The sequence below is a fragment of the Pelophylax lessonae genome (assembly GCF_965119305.1).
Source record: "Pelophylax lessonae genome assembly, chromosome: 7".
In the NCBI taxonomy this organism is placed as follows: domain Eukaryota; kingdom Metazoa; phylum Chordata; class Amphibia; order Anura; family Ranidae; genus Pelophylax; species Pelophylax lessonae.
Window position 1 is genome coordinate 153,692,571 of NC_138774.1, and position 9,038 is coordinate 153,701,608.

The 9,038-nt window shown below is 46.8% G+C and overlaps 1 protein-coding gene across 1 annotated transcript in view; it reads right to left on the reverse strand.

Moving 5' to 3' along the window:
• Positions 1-9,038, reverse strand: part of TMEM164 (transmembrane protein 164) — a 133,766-nt gene that overhangs the window by 44,400 nt on the left and 80,328 nt on the right. The window lies entirely within an intron of this gene.

Genomic DNA, 9,038 nt, shown 5'->3' on the forward strand with positions numbered 1-9,038 from the left:
GGGTTACTATATTGGAGACCCGATCAATGGCGTCTCCGGACATGTCGGCTTTGTTCGGGTCTCCCGCTGAATTATTACATCGGTTGTGATTACATCGGTTGGTATTATAAGATAGTCAACCATCGGCTCTAAAAAAACGGTACCAGGGTGATGCCAGCAGCTGCAGGCATCACATGGGTACAACCACTTGAAGTCAAATAACGTACAGGTACCCGATTTGGTGGCAAGTGGTTAAGCTATGAATGCTCCAACTCCAGAGATCTCATGGTTATAGCTTCATTAAAGCGGTATTAAACCCAAAAGCAAACATTATACTGCAGCTTACCGTATCTTAGATGTGGTGCTTGCCTTTTTTTTTTCCATCTAGTGATCCAGCCAATAAGTCTGTTTTTCAAAAAACAAGCTCTCCAGCAGAATGTATCGGCTACAGAGATGAGACAAACCATTTAACACTAGCATAGGTGCTTACAATGATCTACTTTATTTATGTAAAATGAAATTTGCTCCATGTATAGCCAGCCTTACATTTCCCTCTCTCCAGATTGACAATGTCGCTGTCCAAAGGTGCCCCATGTGCTCCTTCAGCCAGAGTGGGGGTACTCTAATATAGGAGGTGCGTTACTGGCCAGATCACCAGATGAAAAACAAAGGAAAAAGCCTAAAGGAAAAAAAAACCTGATGCAGCTACCACATCTAAGGACTGGGTCTCTGCAATATATTACATTTTTAGTTTTGGGTTTCAGCACAAGCATGTCAGCACAAGCCAGACCATTGGATGACAACCAGGCTGTTCTCCAAGCACAGCCAAAAAACTAAACACGATGGGATAGATGCGCCTTTATGTATTCAGTTTGAAAAAAAAAAAAACAGAAAGCAGGAGGACTGGCAGATTTCACACAGAGGAGGAAATATAAAGAGAACAGGATACTTTAAAACAATACAGGGTGCAATATGCACATATCAGGAATATGAAGGATTGGGGTTAAACACTAATTGTAATTCCATCCAGATCCAAAATTTCTGGTTTTAGGCAGAGGACTCAATCTTTTATAACATTTTCTAATATTCAAGGATCCTGTCACAAGATTCACCATCATTATAGATCCCTGAACTGAGCAACGTGATCACATGTCTTTTCTTTTTAAATAAACAGACTCAGAACAAACATAATTGGTGCAATGTATTGATGCTAATCCATTGATACGCATGTCACAAATAGCTGTTTATTTTGTATAAAACCGTTAATAATGTGTGTACACTCTGTAAACACATTCATGGTCAGCTTACCGGAATGAGATGCCTGTCTCTTCTCCCCTAGGTGTCCCACACCGGTCAACAGGCATCTCATTCCGGCCGGCACTTCCGTCACACGGGAGCGCCAGAGGGCCTCCGACTTGGCTCCCGTACGTTTGTGGCTCTGTGCGAGCGGCTGCAAGCCTGTACACCAGGGTGGTTTTTGCTCCACCGGTTCAAGTGGCCATCAACCCCCTTATATCTGGACTCACCAGCCTGGTACTATATTGGCTTTTATTTACTAAAGGTTTTAATGCAACTGTGTGCAATAAACTGTATTGAGACATTCCATTGGCCTTTTATCATTTACAAGTAAATAGTGGATATCATTCCCCCCCAAATAGCACTGTCCTTTCTGTTGCTTGCCTTTTTTAATACCTCCATATACTAACTGTGACAGGTGCACCCTACAATAGGGACAGTGCAAATCCAAATAGGGCATAGTGCTTGGCAGAGGTGGGGGACTCGAGTCACATGACTTGACTTAAGTCAGACTTAAGTCACCAGTTTGAGGACTGGAGACTTGCTTGACTAAAATTAATAAAAGACTCGACTTGACTTTGACTTGGTATTCATGACTTGAGACTTTACTTTGACTTGAGACATATGACTCAAAATTACTTTACCTTTTTAAGTTATTAAATATTTGCATTTTCGCAATGTGTTAAAGCAAAATTGATGTGCCTGTTATGTTTCTGATATCACAGTCACTTAAATCACCCCAGTGTGTTCTGATTTTTAGGACACTGGCTGTTTAACAATGGAAATACTTAACATGTTTTTAGTTACTGTGGTGTTGAAACATGACCGGACGAAGGATTTTGAGCTGTTTGGGCATTTAAAGTGTTTCTTTAATATGCCAAGAAAAAAAAGCACTAAGCAGTTTTGTTAATGTTGAAAATAAAACAAAACAAAACCTTTCCTGACCACTGACTTAACAGATTTAAAAGGTGAAAATTGGGGTAGATCAGTATTTTGACTTGATTTGTGACTTGACCAAAATAAATGACTTGACGTGCTTGACTTCTAGCAGGGGCTCGACTTGACTTGCTTGCTTTTTGCCACAGTAACTTGGGACTTGCTTGAGACTTGAAGGTTAAGACTTGCTTGTGACTTGCACATGTGACTTACTCCTATGTCTGGTGCTTGGGACACCTTGCTGTTGTTTCTAGCTCCAGCACACAGCCTATAACTAACACCCTCAGCTGTGTTCCAGTGTGCTGTGTGAAGGAGCTCTGCAGTGTAACTCCTTGCCCCCTGCTTTCTGGAAGCTCAGACAAGCTGTATACATTCTGCACTTTGAGCAGCTGTAGACGACTGCAGATAAACAGGTACAACTTCTGTAGGCAGATTTGTTGCATCTCCCTTTGCATCACCTGAGGCTAGTCCCTTTACTGGGAATAAGAGGGTTTACAACCACCTTACCACCAATCCTAAAATGTACACAGTGCATATTTCAGCCAGTTCTTGATGAACCAGATGAATATCAAGTCATAGGTGGCTCCTGTCACCACCACTCTGATCAACATCCTTCAATCTAAAGATCAAGTAAGCGGGGGGGGAAAATGGTTGGTCATTGACGATTGTCGATTATTCTGATATGGATACTAGCTGTCAGAATACAATGCACAATATACACCATTTATAGGGCTGAACAAAGTGAAATCTTAAGATTTTATGACCAGCCTTATTGTGAGTGGGACAAAAAAAAAAAAAAAAAAGACAGTTAGTATGTGGCCAAAAAAAAAAAATAAAAAAACACACACACGCCAGAATGACAAGCGAGAGGGACAGAGAGCGAGAGAGAGAGAGCGACAGAGAAAGCGAGAGAGAAAGAGCGACAGAGAAAGCGAGAGCGACAGAGAAAGCGAGAGAGAGAGCGACAGAGAAAGCGAGAGAAAGAGCGACAAAGAAAGCAAGAGAGAGAGAGAGAGAGCGCGACAGAGAAAGCGAGAGAGAGAGCGACAGAGAGCGAGAAACAGAGAAAGCGAGAGAGAGAGTGACAGAGAAAGCGAGAGAGAGAGCGCTACAGAGAAAGCGAGAGAGAGAGAGAGAGAGTGAAAGAGAGAGAGAGAGCGCGAGACAGAGAGAGAGAGAGAGACAGACAAAGAGAGAGAGACAGACAAAGAGAGAGAGAGAGAGACAGAGACTGTCTAAAAATGGATTTTTGTAAGATCTTACCGTAAAATCCTTTTCTCTTAAGCTCATTGACAGACGTAGTCTTCTTGATTCTCAAGAGCTGGGTTATGTTGTCTCCGCAGGAGTAGGACTAGGCAGAAAGACAAAACGTTCTGGCTCCACCTTAGGGGCAGTCCCTGAGGGTATATCCTCCCTCTCTCTGCTACAGGGAATCAGTTCTGTTCTAAAGAAGTAACAGAGAATTTAACCCAACCCAACTCAATGATAGAGGGGCGGGTACTACGTCTGTCAATGAGCTTAAGAGAAAAGGATTTTACGGTAAGATCTTACAAAAATCCATTTTTCTCTATCGCTCATTGACAGACGTAGTCTTCTTGATTCTCAAGAGCTGGGACATCCAGAAGCAGTGCCACAAATGAGGGGTGGGATTGACAGAAATCAAAATCCAATCTAGAAGGCCCAACCGGAGCCAACCAGAAGTATCAAAGGACTCATCGAGTAAACAGATGAGACCTACCCCACAAATCCTCGAGGTAGACCAACAGTCTCCTCAAACAGTGGCCTGCAGGAACCTTGCGGCCAGAAGAGGCATCTGACGATGCCATCACATGAACCTTATACAATATTGTAAAGGTATGAACCGACGACTAAACAGTCGCCTTGAAAACCTGAACCACTGACGCCTGATGGCGGAAGGTCCAGGAAACTCTAAGCGCCCGAGTAGAATGCGCCTTAAAAGGGAACGGGGGATCCCGACCCTTAGATAAAATAAGCCTATACCACCGTCTGTCTGATCCATCTAAAGATGGTCGCAGCAGAACAGGCAACCCCTTCTTAGGGCCATCCGTGATCACAAACAGTGAATCCGTCTTACAAATTGAATCCGTAGTATTCAAATATATCCTGATCGCCCGAACTACATCCAAGGAATGCAACGCAATTCTCGAGGATGATTGGGCTAAGGACATAGGAAGGACAATACACTGTCCTCATACAATGAAACTTTGAAACCACCTTAGGAAGGAAGGATGGATTCGGATGAAGAACAACCTTATCCCTATGAACCACCAGATCTGGGGAACAACAGGATAATGCAGCCAGTTCTGACACCCTGCGTGCAGAAGTGATAGCCACCAAGAAGACCACCTTCTGGGATAAAGTAAGCAAGGGAATCTCCCTGATATTTTCAAAGGGAGGTGTCTGAAGAACCGACAGCACCAAATTAAGATCCCAGGATGGTAACGGCGCGTGCACTGGCAGAGCCAGGTGTCGCACCCCCTGGATGAAATTCCGCACCAAGGAATGAGTAGACAAAGGCTTCTGAAAGAAGATAGCAAATGCTGAAACCAGACCCTTGAAAACACTCAAGGCCAGCTTCTGCTCAACTCCCCGTTGCAGAAAAGCCAATATTCGGACTACCGAATAAAGATGTAGATGGAACCCAAGGGATTCACACCACACAATATAAGACTTCCATGTACGATGATAATCTTTCTGGAAGTCGCTTTCCTTGTTTTAACTAGAGTAGGAATAACTGAAGCTGACAATCCCTTGTCCTTCAGCACCTGGGTCTCAATAACCAGGCCGTTTAAAACCAGCGATCGTAAAGCAGGATGGAAGATCGGTCCCTGAGACAGTAGATCCTCCCTGAGAGGAAGTCTCCACGGGACGTCCGCCACCAGTCTGACCAAGTCGGCGTATCAAGCTCGACGAGGCCAGTCCAGAGCTGCCAGGATTACTGGAATTCCTTCCTCCTCTATCCTGCGAAGAAGTCTTGGCAGTAACCCAAGAGGAGGGAAGGCATACATTAGCTGGTATTGCCCCCACGGGGTGACCAGTGCGTCTGCGGTCTCTGCTAGAGGATCGCGGGAGCGAGCCACGAATCTCTGTACTTTTCTGTTGAATCGTGATGCCAACAGATCCACATCCGGGGTGCCCCAACGTAGGCACAACTGGTGGAAAACTTCTGGATGGAGGGACCATTCCCCCTGATCCGGAGTCTGACGGCTGAGATAATCTGCCTGCCAATTTTCCACCCCCGGAATGAACACCGCAGAGATAGTTGGAACAAATCGTTCCGCCCAGCGAAGAATGCAAGCCACTTCTTTGGCCGCTCGGACACTCTTGGTGCCCCCCTGGTGATTGACATAAGCCACGGCCGTGGCGTTGTCCAACTGGATCCGAACCGGGCTGCCCTGGAGCTGCTCGGTCCAGTGAATCAGACAAAGTCTGATCGCTCTCAGTTCCAATACATTTATCGGCAACCTGGATTCTTCCGGGGACCAAAGTCCCTGGACAGATAACTGACCGAGAATTCCTCCCCATCCGGATAGACTGGCATCCGTGGTCACTATCGTCCAATATATTGGCAGAAATGACTTTCCCTGGCTGAGCATCGGAGACCGAAGCCACCAGACCAGAGACTCTCTGGTCTGTTTGCTCAATCGGATCGGATTGTCCAGGGATTCCGGATTCCGATTCCATCTGAGAAGAATCTCTTGCTGAAGAATTCGGGTATGGGACTGGGCAAATGGGACTGCTTCGAAGGAAGCCACCATCAACCCCAGAACCCTCATGCAAGTCCGAAGGGAAGACCAGCTGTTGGATAGTAACAACTGGACTGCTGATTGAATCTTTCGGAGTTTCCCTACCGGAAGAAAAACTCTTGTCCTGACTGTGTCTAGAATTAGACCCAGATATTCGAGCCTCTGGGTGGGAACCAGAAATGACTTTTGCTGGTTCACCAGCCACCCGAATTCCTGTAAAGAAATCATAGTAATTTCTATGTTTTGTAGCAAGGTCTGAGGAGACTCTGCATGAAGCAGAAGATCGTCTAGGTAACCAAGAATCGATATGCCTCTTTGGCGCAGTAGTGCCAACATTGGGGCCAACACCTTCGTGAAGACCCGAGGAGCCGTGGCGAGACGGAAAGGTAACGCCACAAACTGATAGTGGTTCTCTTCTACGGAAAAGCGTAGAAACCGCTGATGTCCTGCGAAAATGGGAATGTGAAGATATGCGTCCTAGATGTCTATGGACGCTAGGACATCCCCTGGATGCAGGAAGGCTGCTACTGTGCGAATGGACTCCATTCTGAATCTTCTTATGTTGACAAAAGAATTGAGTGCCCTTAAGTCCAGAATTGGACGCACTTTGCCCTCTTTCCTGGGTATTGTAAATAGGTTTGAATAAAACCCCTGAAAACGTTCTGTCCAAGGAACGTGGACTACCACTCCTTGTTGTAGTAAATCCGTGACTGCTCTCCGCAGATCTTCTAAACGATCCGGGGATAGTCGAATATTGGAAGGGAAGAATCGCGCCGGTGGGAGAGATCGAAACTCGATCTTGTACCCTGACCTTATGACTTCGCAAACCCACTTGTCCGGGATTCTGGAAAGCCATGGATCCGGGAACCGGCGAAGACGTCCCCCCACCCCAGTTATGGGTGGGGGCGCACCTTCAGGCTTTGGACGATTTATCTTCAGGTCTGGAGGGGGCGGGCTTTTGCTTGCCCGACCAACGTCCCCTGAAGCCTCCTGAAGGAGCTTTGGAGGACTTAATTTTTTCACCTGCGGGACGAAAAAACCTCTTGTGAGCAGAAAAAGAAGGCCCTCGTTTTTGACGAGTTCCTTTACCTTTAACATTTTGCGGTAAAAAGGTGCTCTTTCCACCCGTGAGATCCTTAATGATATCATCTAAGTTGGCTCCAAATAGACGCTCTCCTAAAAAGGGGATGTTAGCCAATGCTTTTTTGGAACCTTGGTCGGCTAACCAACCTTTTAGCCACAGTGTACGCCTCAGAACCACCGCTGAGACAGATGCTCGCGCCAATAATGGAGTGGCGTCTAACGCCGCATCACACACAAACTGTAACCCCTGTATCATTTGTTCCAACAAATCTGATACCGCCTGAGGGACCTCTTCTAAGTCCCGGCGTAACCACTTGGTCCATTCAGTTACAGCCTGCGAAACCAGACCAATAGCAATTATTGGTCTTAAAGCTGATCCAATCAAGATAAACATGGTGCGAGACAGCTTCTATCTTGCGATCCACTGGATCTTTAAAAGACGGAGCGTCTTCTAGAGGAATAACCGTGGCTTTATTCAATCTAGCAATTGGTGAATCCACCACAGGTGGTTCTGTCCATCTCTTAATGAGGGTTTCCTCAAACGGATAACGCCTGTTAATGCGTTTAGAAATAGTAGAAGTGCGTTTTGGCAGACTCCATTCTTCTTTGATTGGATTGCCAAAACATTTGGGCAATGGAAAAACCTTCGCCACTTTGATGCGTTTTTTTAGTCCCAAAAGGGATTTCAGTTTCAGCTATTTCTGACGGAATACCCTGTAATCTTAAGGTTTCTTGAACAGATACAATGAGTGCGTTTACCAACGCTTCCTCTTTGGCTATGGCTGATGCCGAAACATCCTCCTCACTGTCTGAAGAGACAGTACACGAGACACCAATACCAGATGAAGTACCTGCAACTGCAGAAATAGGCTCAGAGTCTGAATCCGAGGTTTCAGATAATAAGGGGTTAGGCGGGGGTCGCTTACTTGCGCCCTGTCCCTGACAAGCCACTTCCACCCGGGACACAAAAGTTTCCATAATAGCTGACAATGATTCAATCGTCAGTGGGGTGCTGGAGGATCCTGCAGACCCCTCGAGGGGATCCGGAGGAGATACATGAGTGGCAGGGTCCATGTTAATTCAGGACACCTTTGCCACCTTTGTCTCCCCCTAGCGCAATAGCGCCCCTCAGAGTACCTGCTTCCCGATCCCCACAGAGAGAGAGAGGGACCCCCAAGGCTCACCAACCGATGCAGTGAACTTTCCCACCAACTGCAGTCAGCGTCTGTCTTTTACAGACTGGAAGGAGCTGTTGCTTTTTCCCGGGTAGAAGGACGTGGCTCCGCCCCCTGTGTACGCCTTCCGGCGTTCCCAGCTCTCCACGAGGTAGCTGGGCTCATGAAACATGGCCGCCCCCATACAGGAGACATTAGACTCCAAAAACATGGCGGCCGGCGTGACCTGAGGACATACATGCACCTGGTCTACGGCAAAATGGCGGCGGACCGCCGAAATCGTTTTTCCCAGCACATCCACCTGCATCTCTGCTGAGTGGCGATTTATTGATCTACAGGAGATACACTACAAATAAGGTAGGATTATACCTCCTATGTCTGCTGTAATGCTACAGTCTGCTGGGTAGAGTGTTAGCTCTCAAACCAAGTCCACTTCCCACAAACACATACTGTATTTACAAGGGGGACTTTTAGTGTCAGATATATACTGACCATGTATGGAGGGGCCCATAATTCATACTGCCTCATAACGAGGAAAGAAAAAAGGGAACGTTTACTCACCATACCGAACCGACAGGCACCCTCTCTTCACAATACCCTCTCCACCGGGGTGGGGGGTTGTGGACCACTCCGGACGCCTCGACTCTCTGGTTCCTGGCGTCCAAGCGAGACTTTTAACTCGCAAGGTCAGTCCCTCCACTGGGACTCCGTCGCGGCCGACCCAGCGCGGAGCTCTGGTCTGCACACGCTCGTAGGCAGAAACCGGGGTGACCACTGGATCTCAACATCCAGCCCGTCGCCC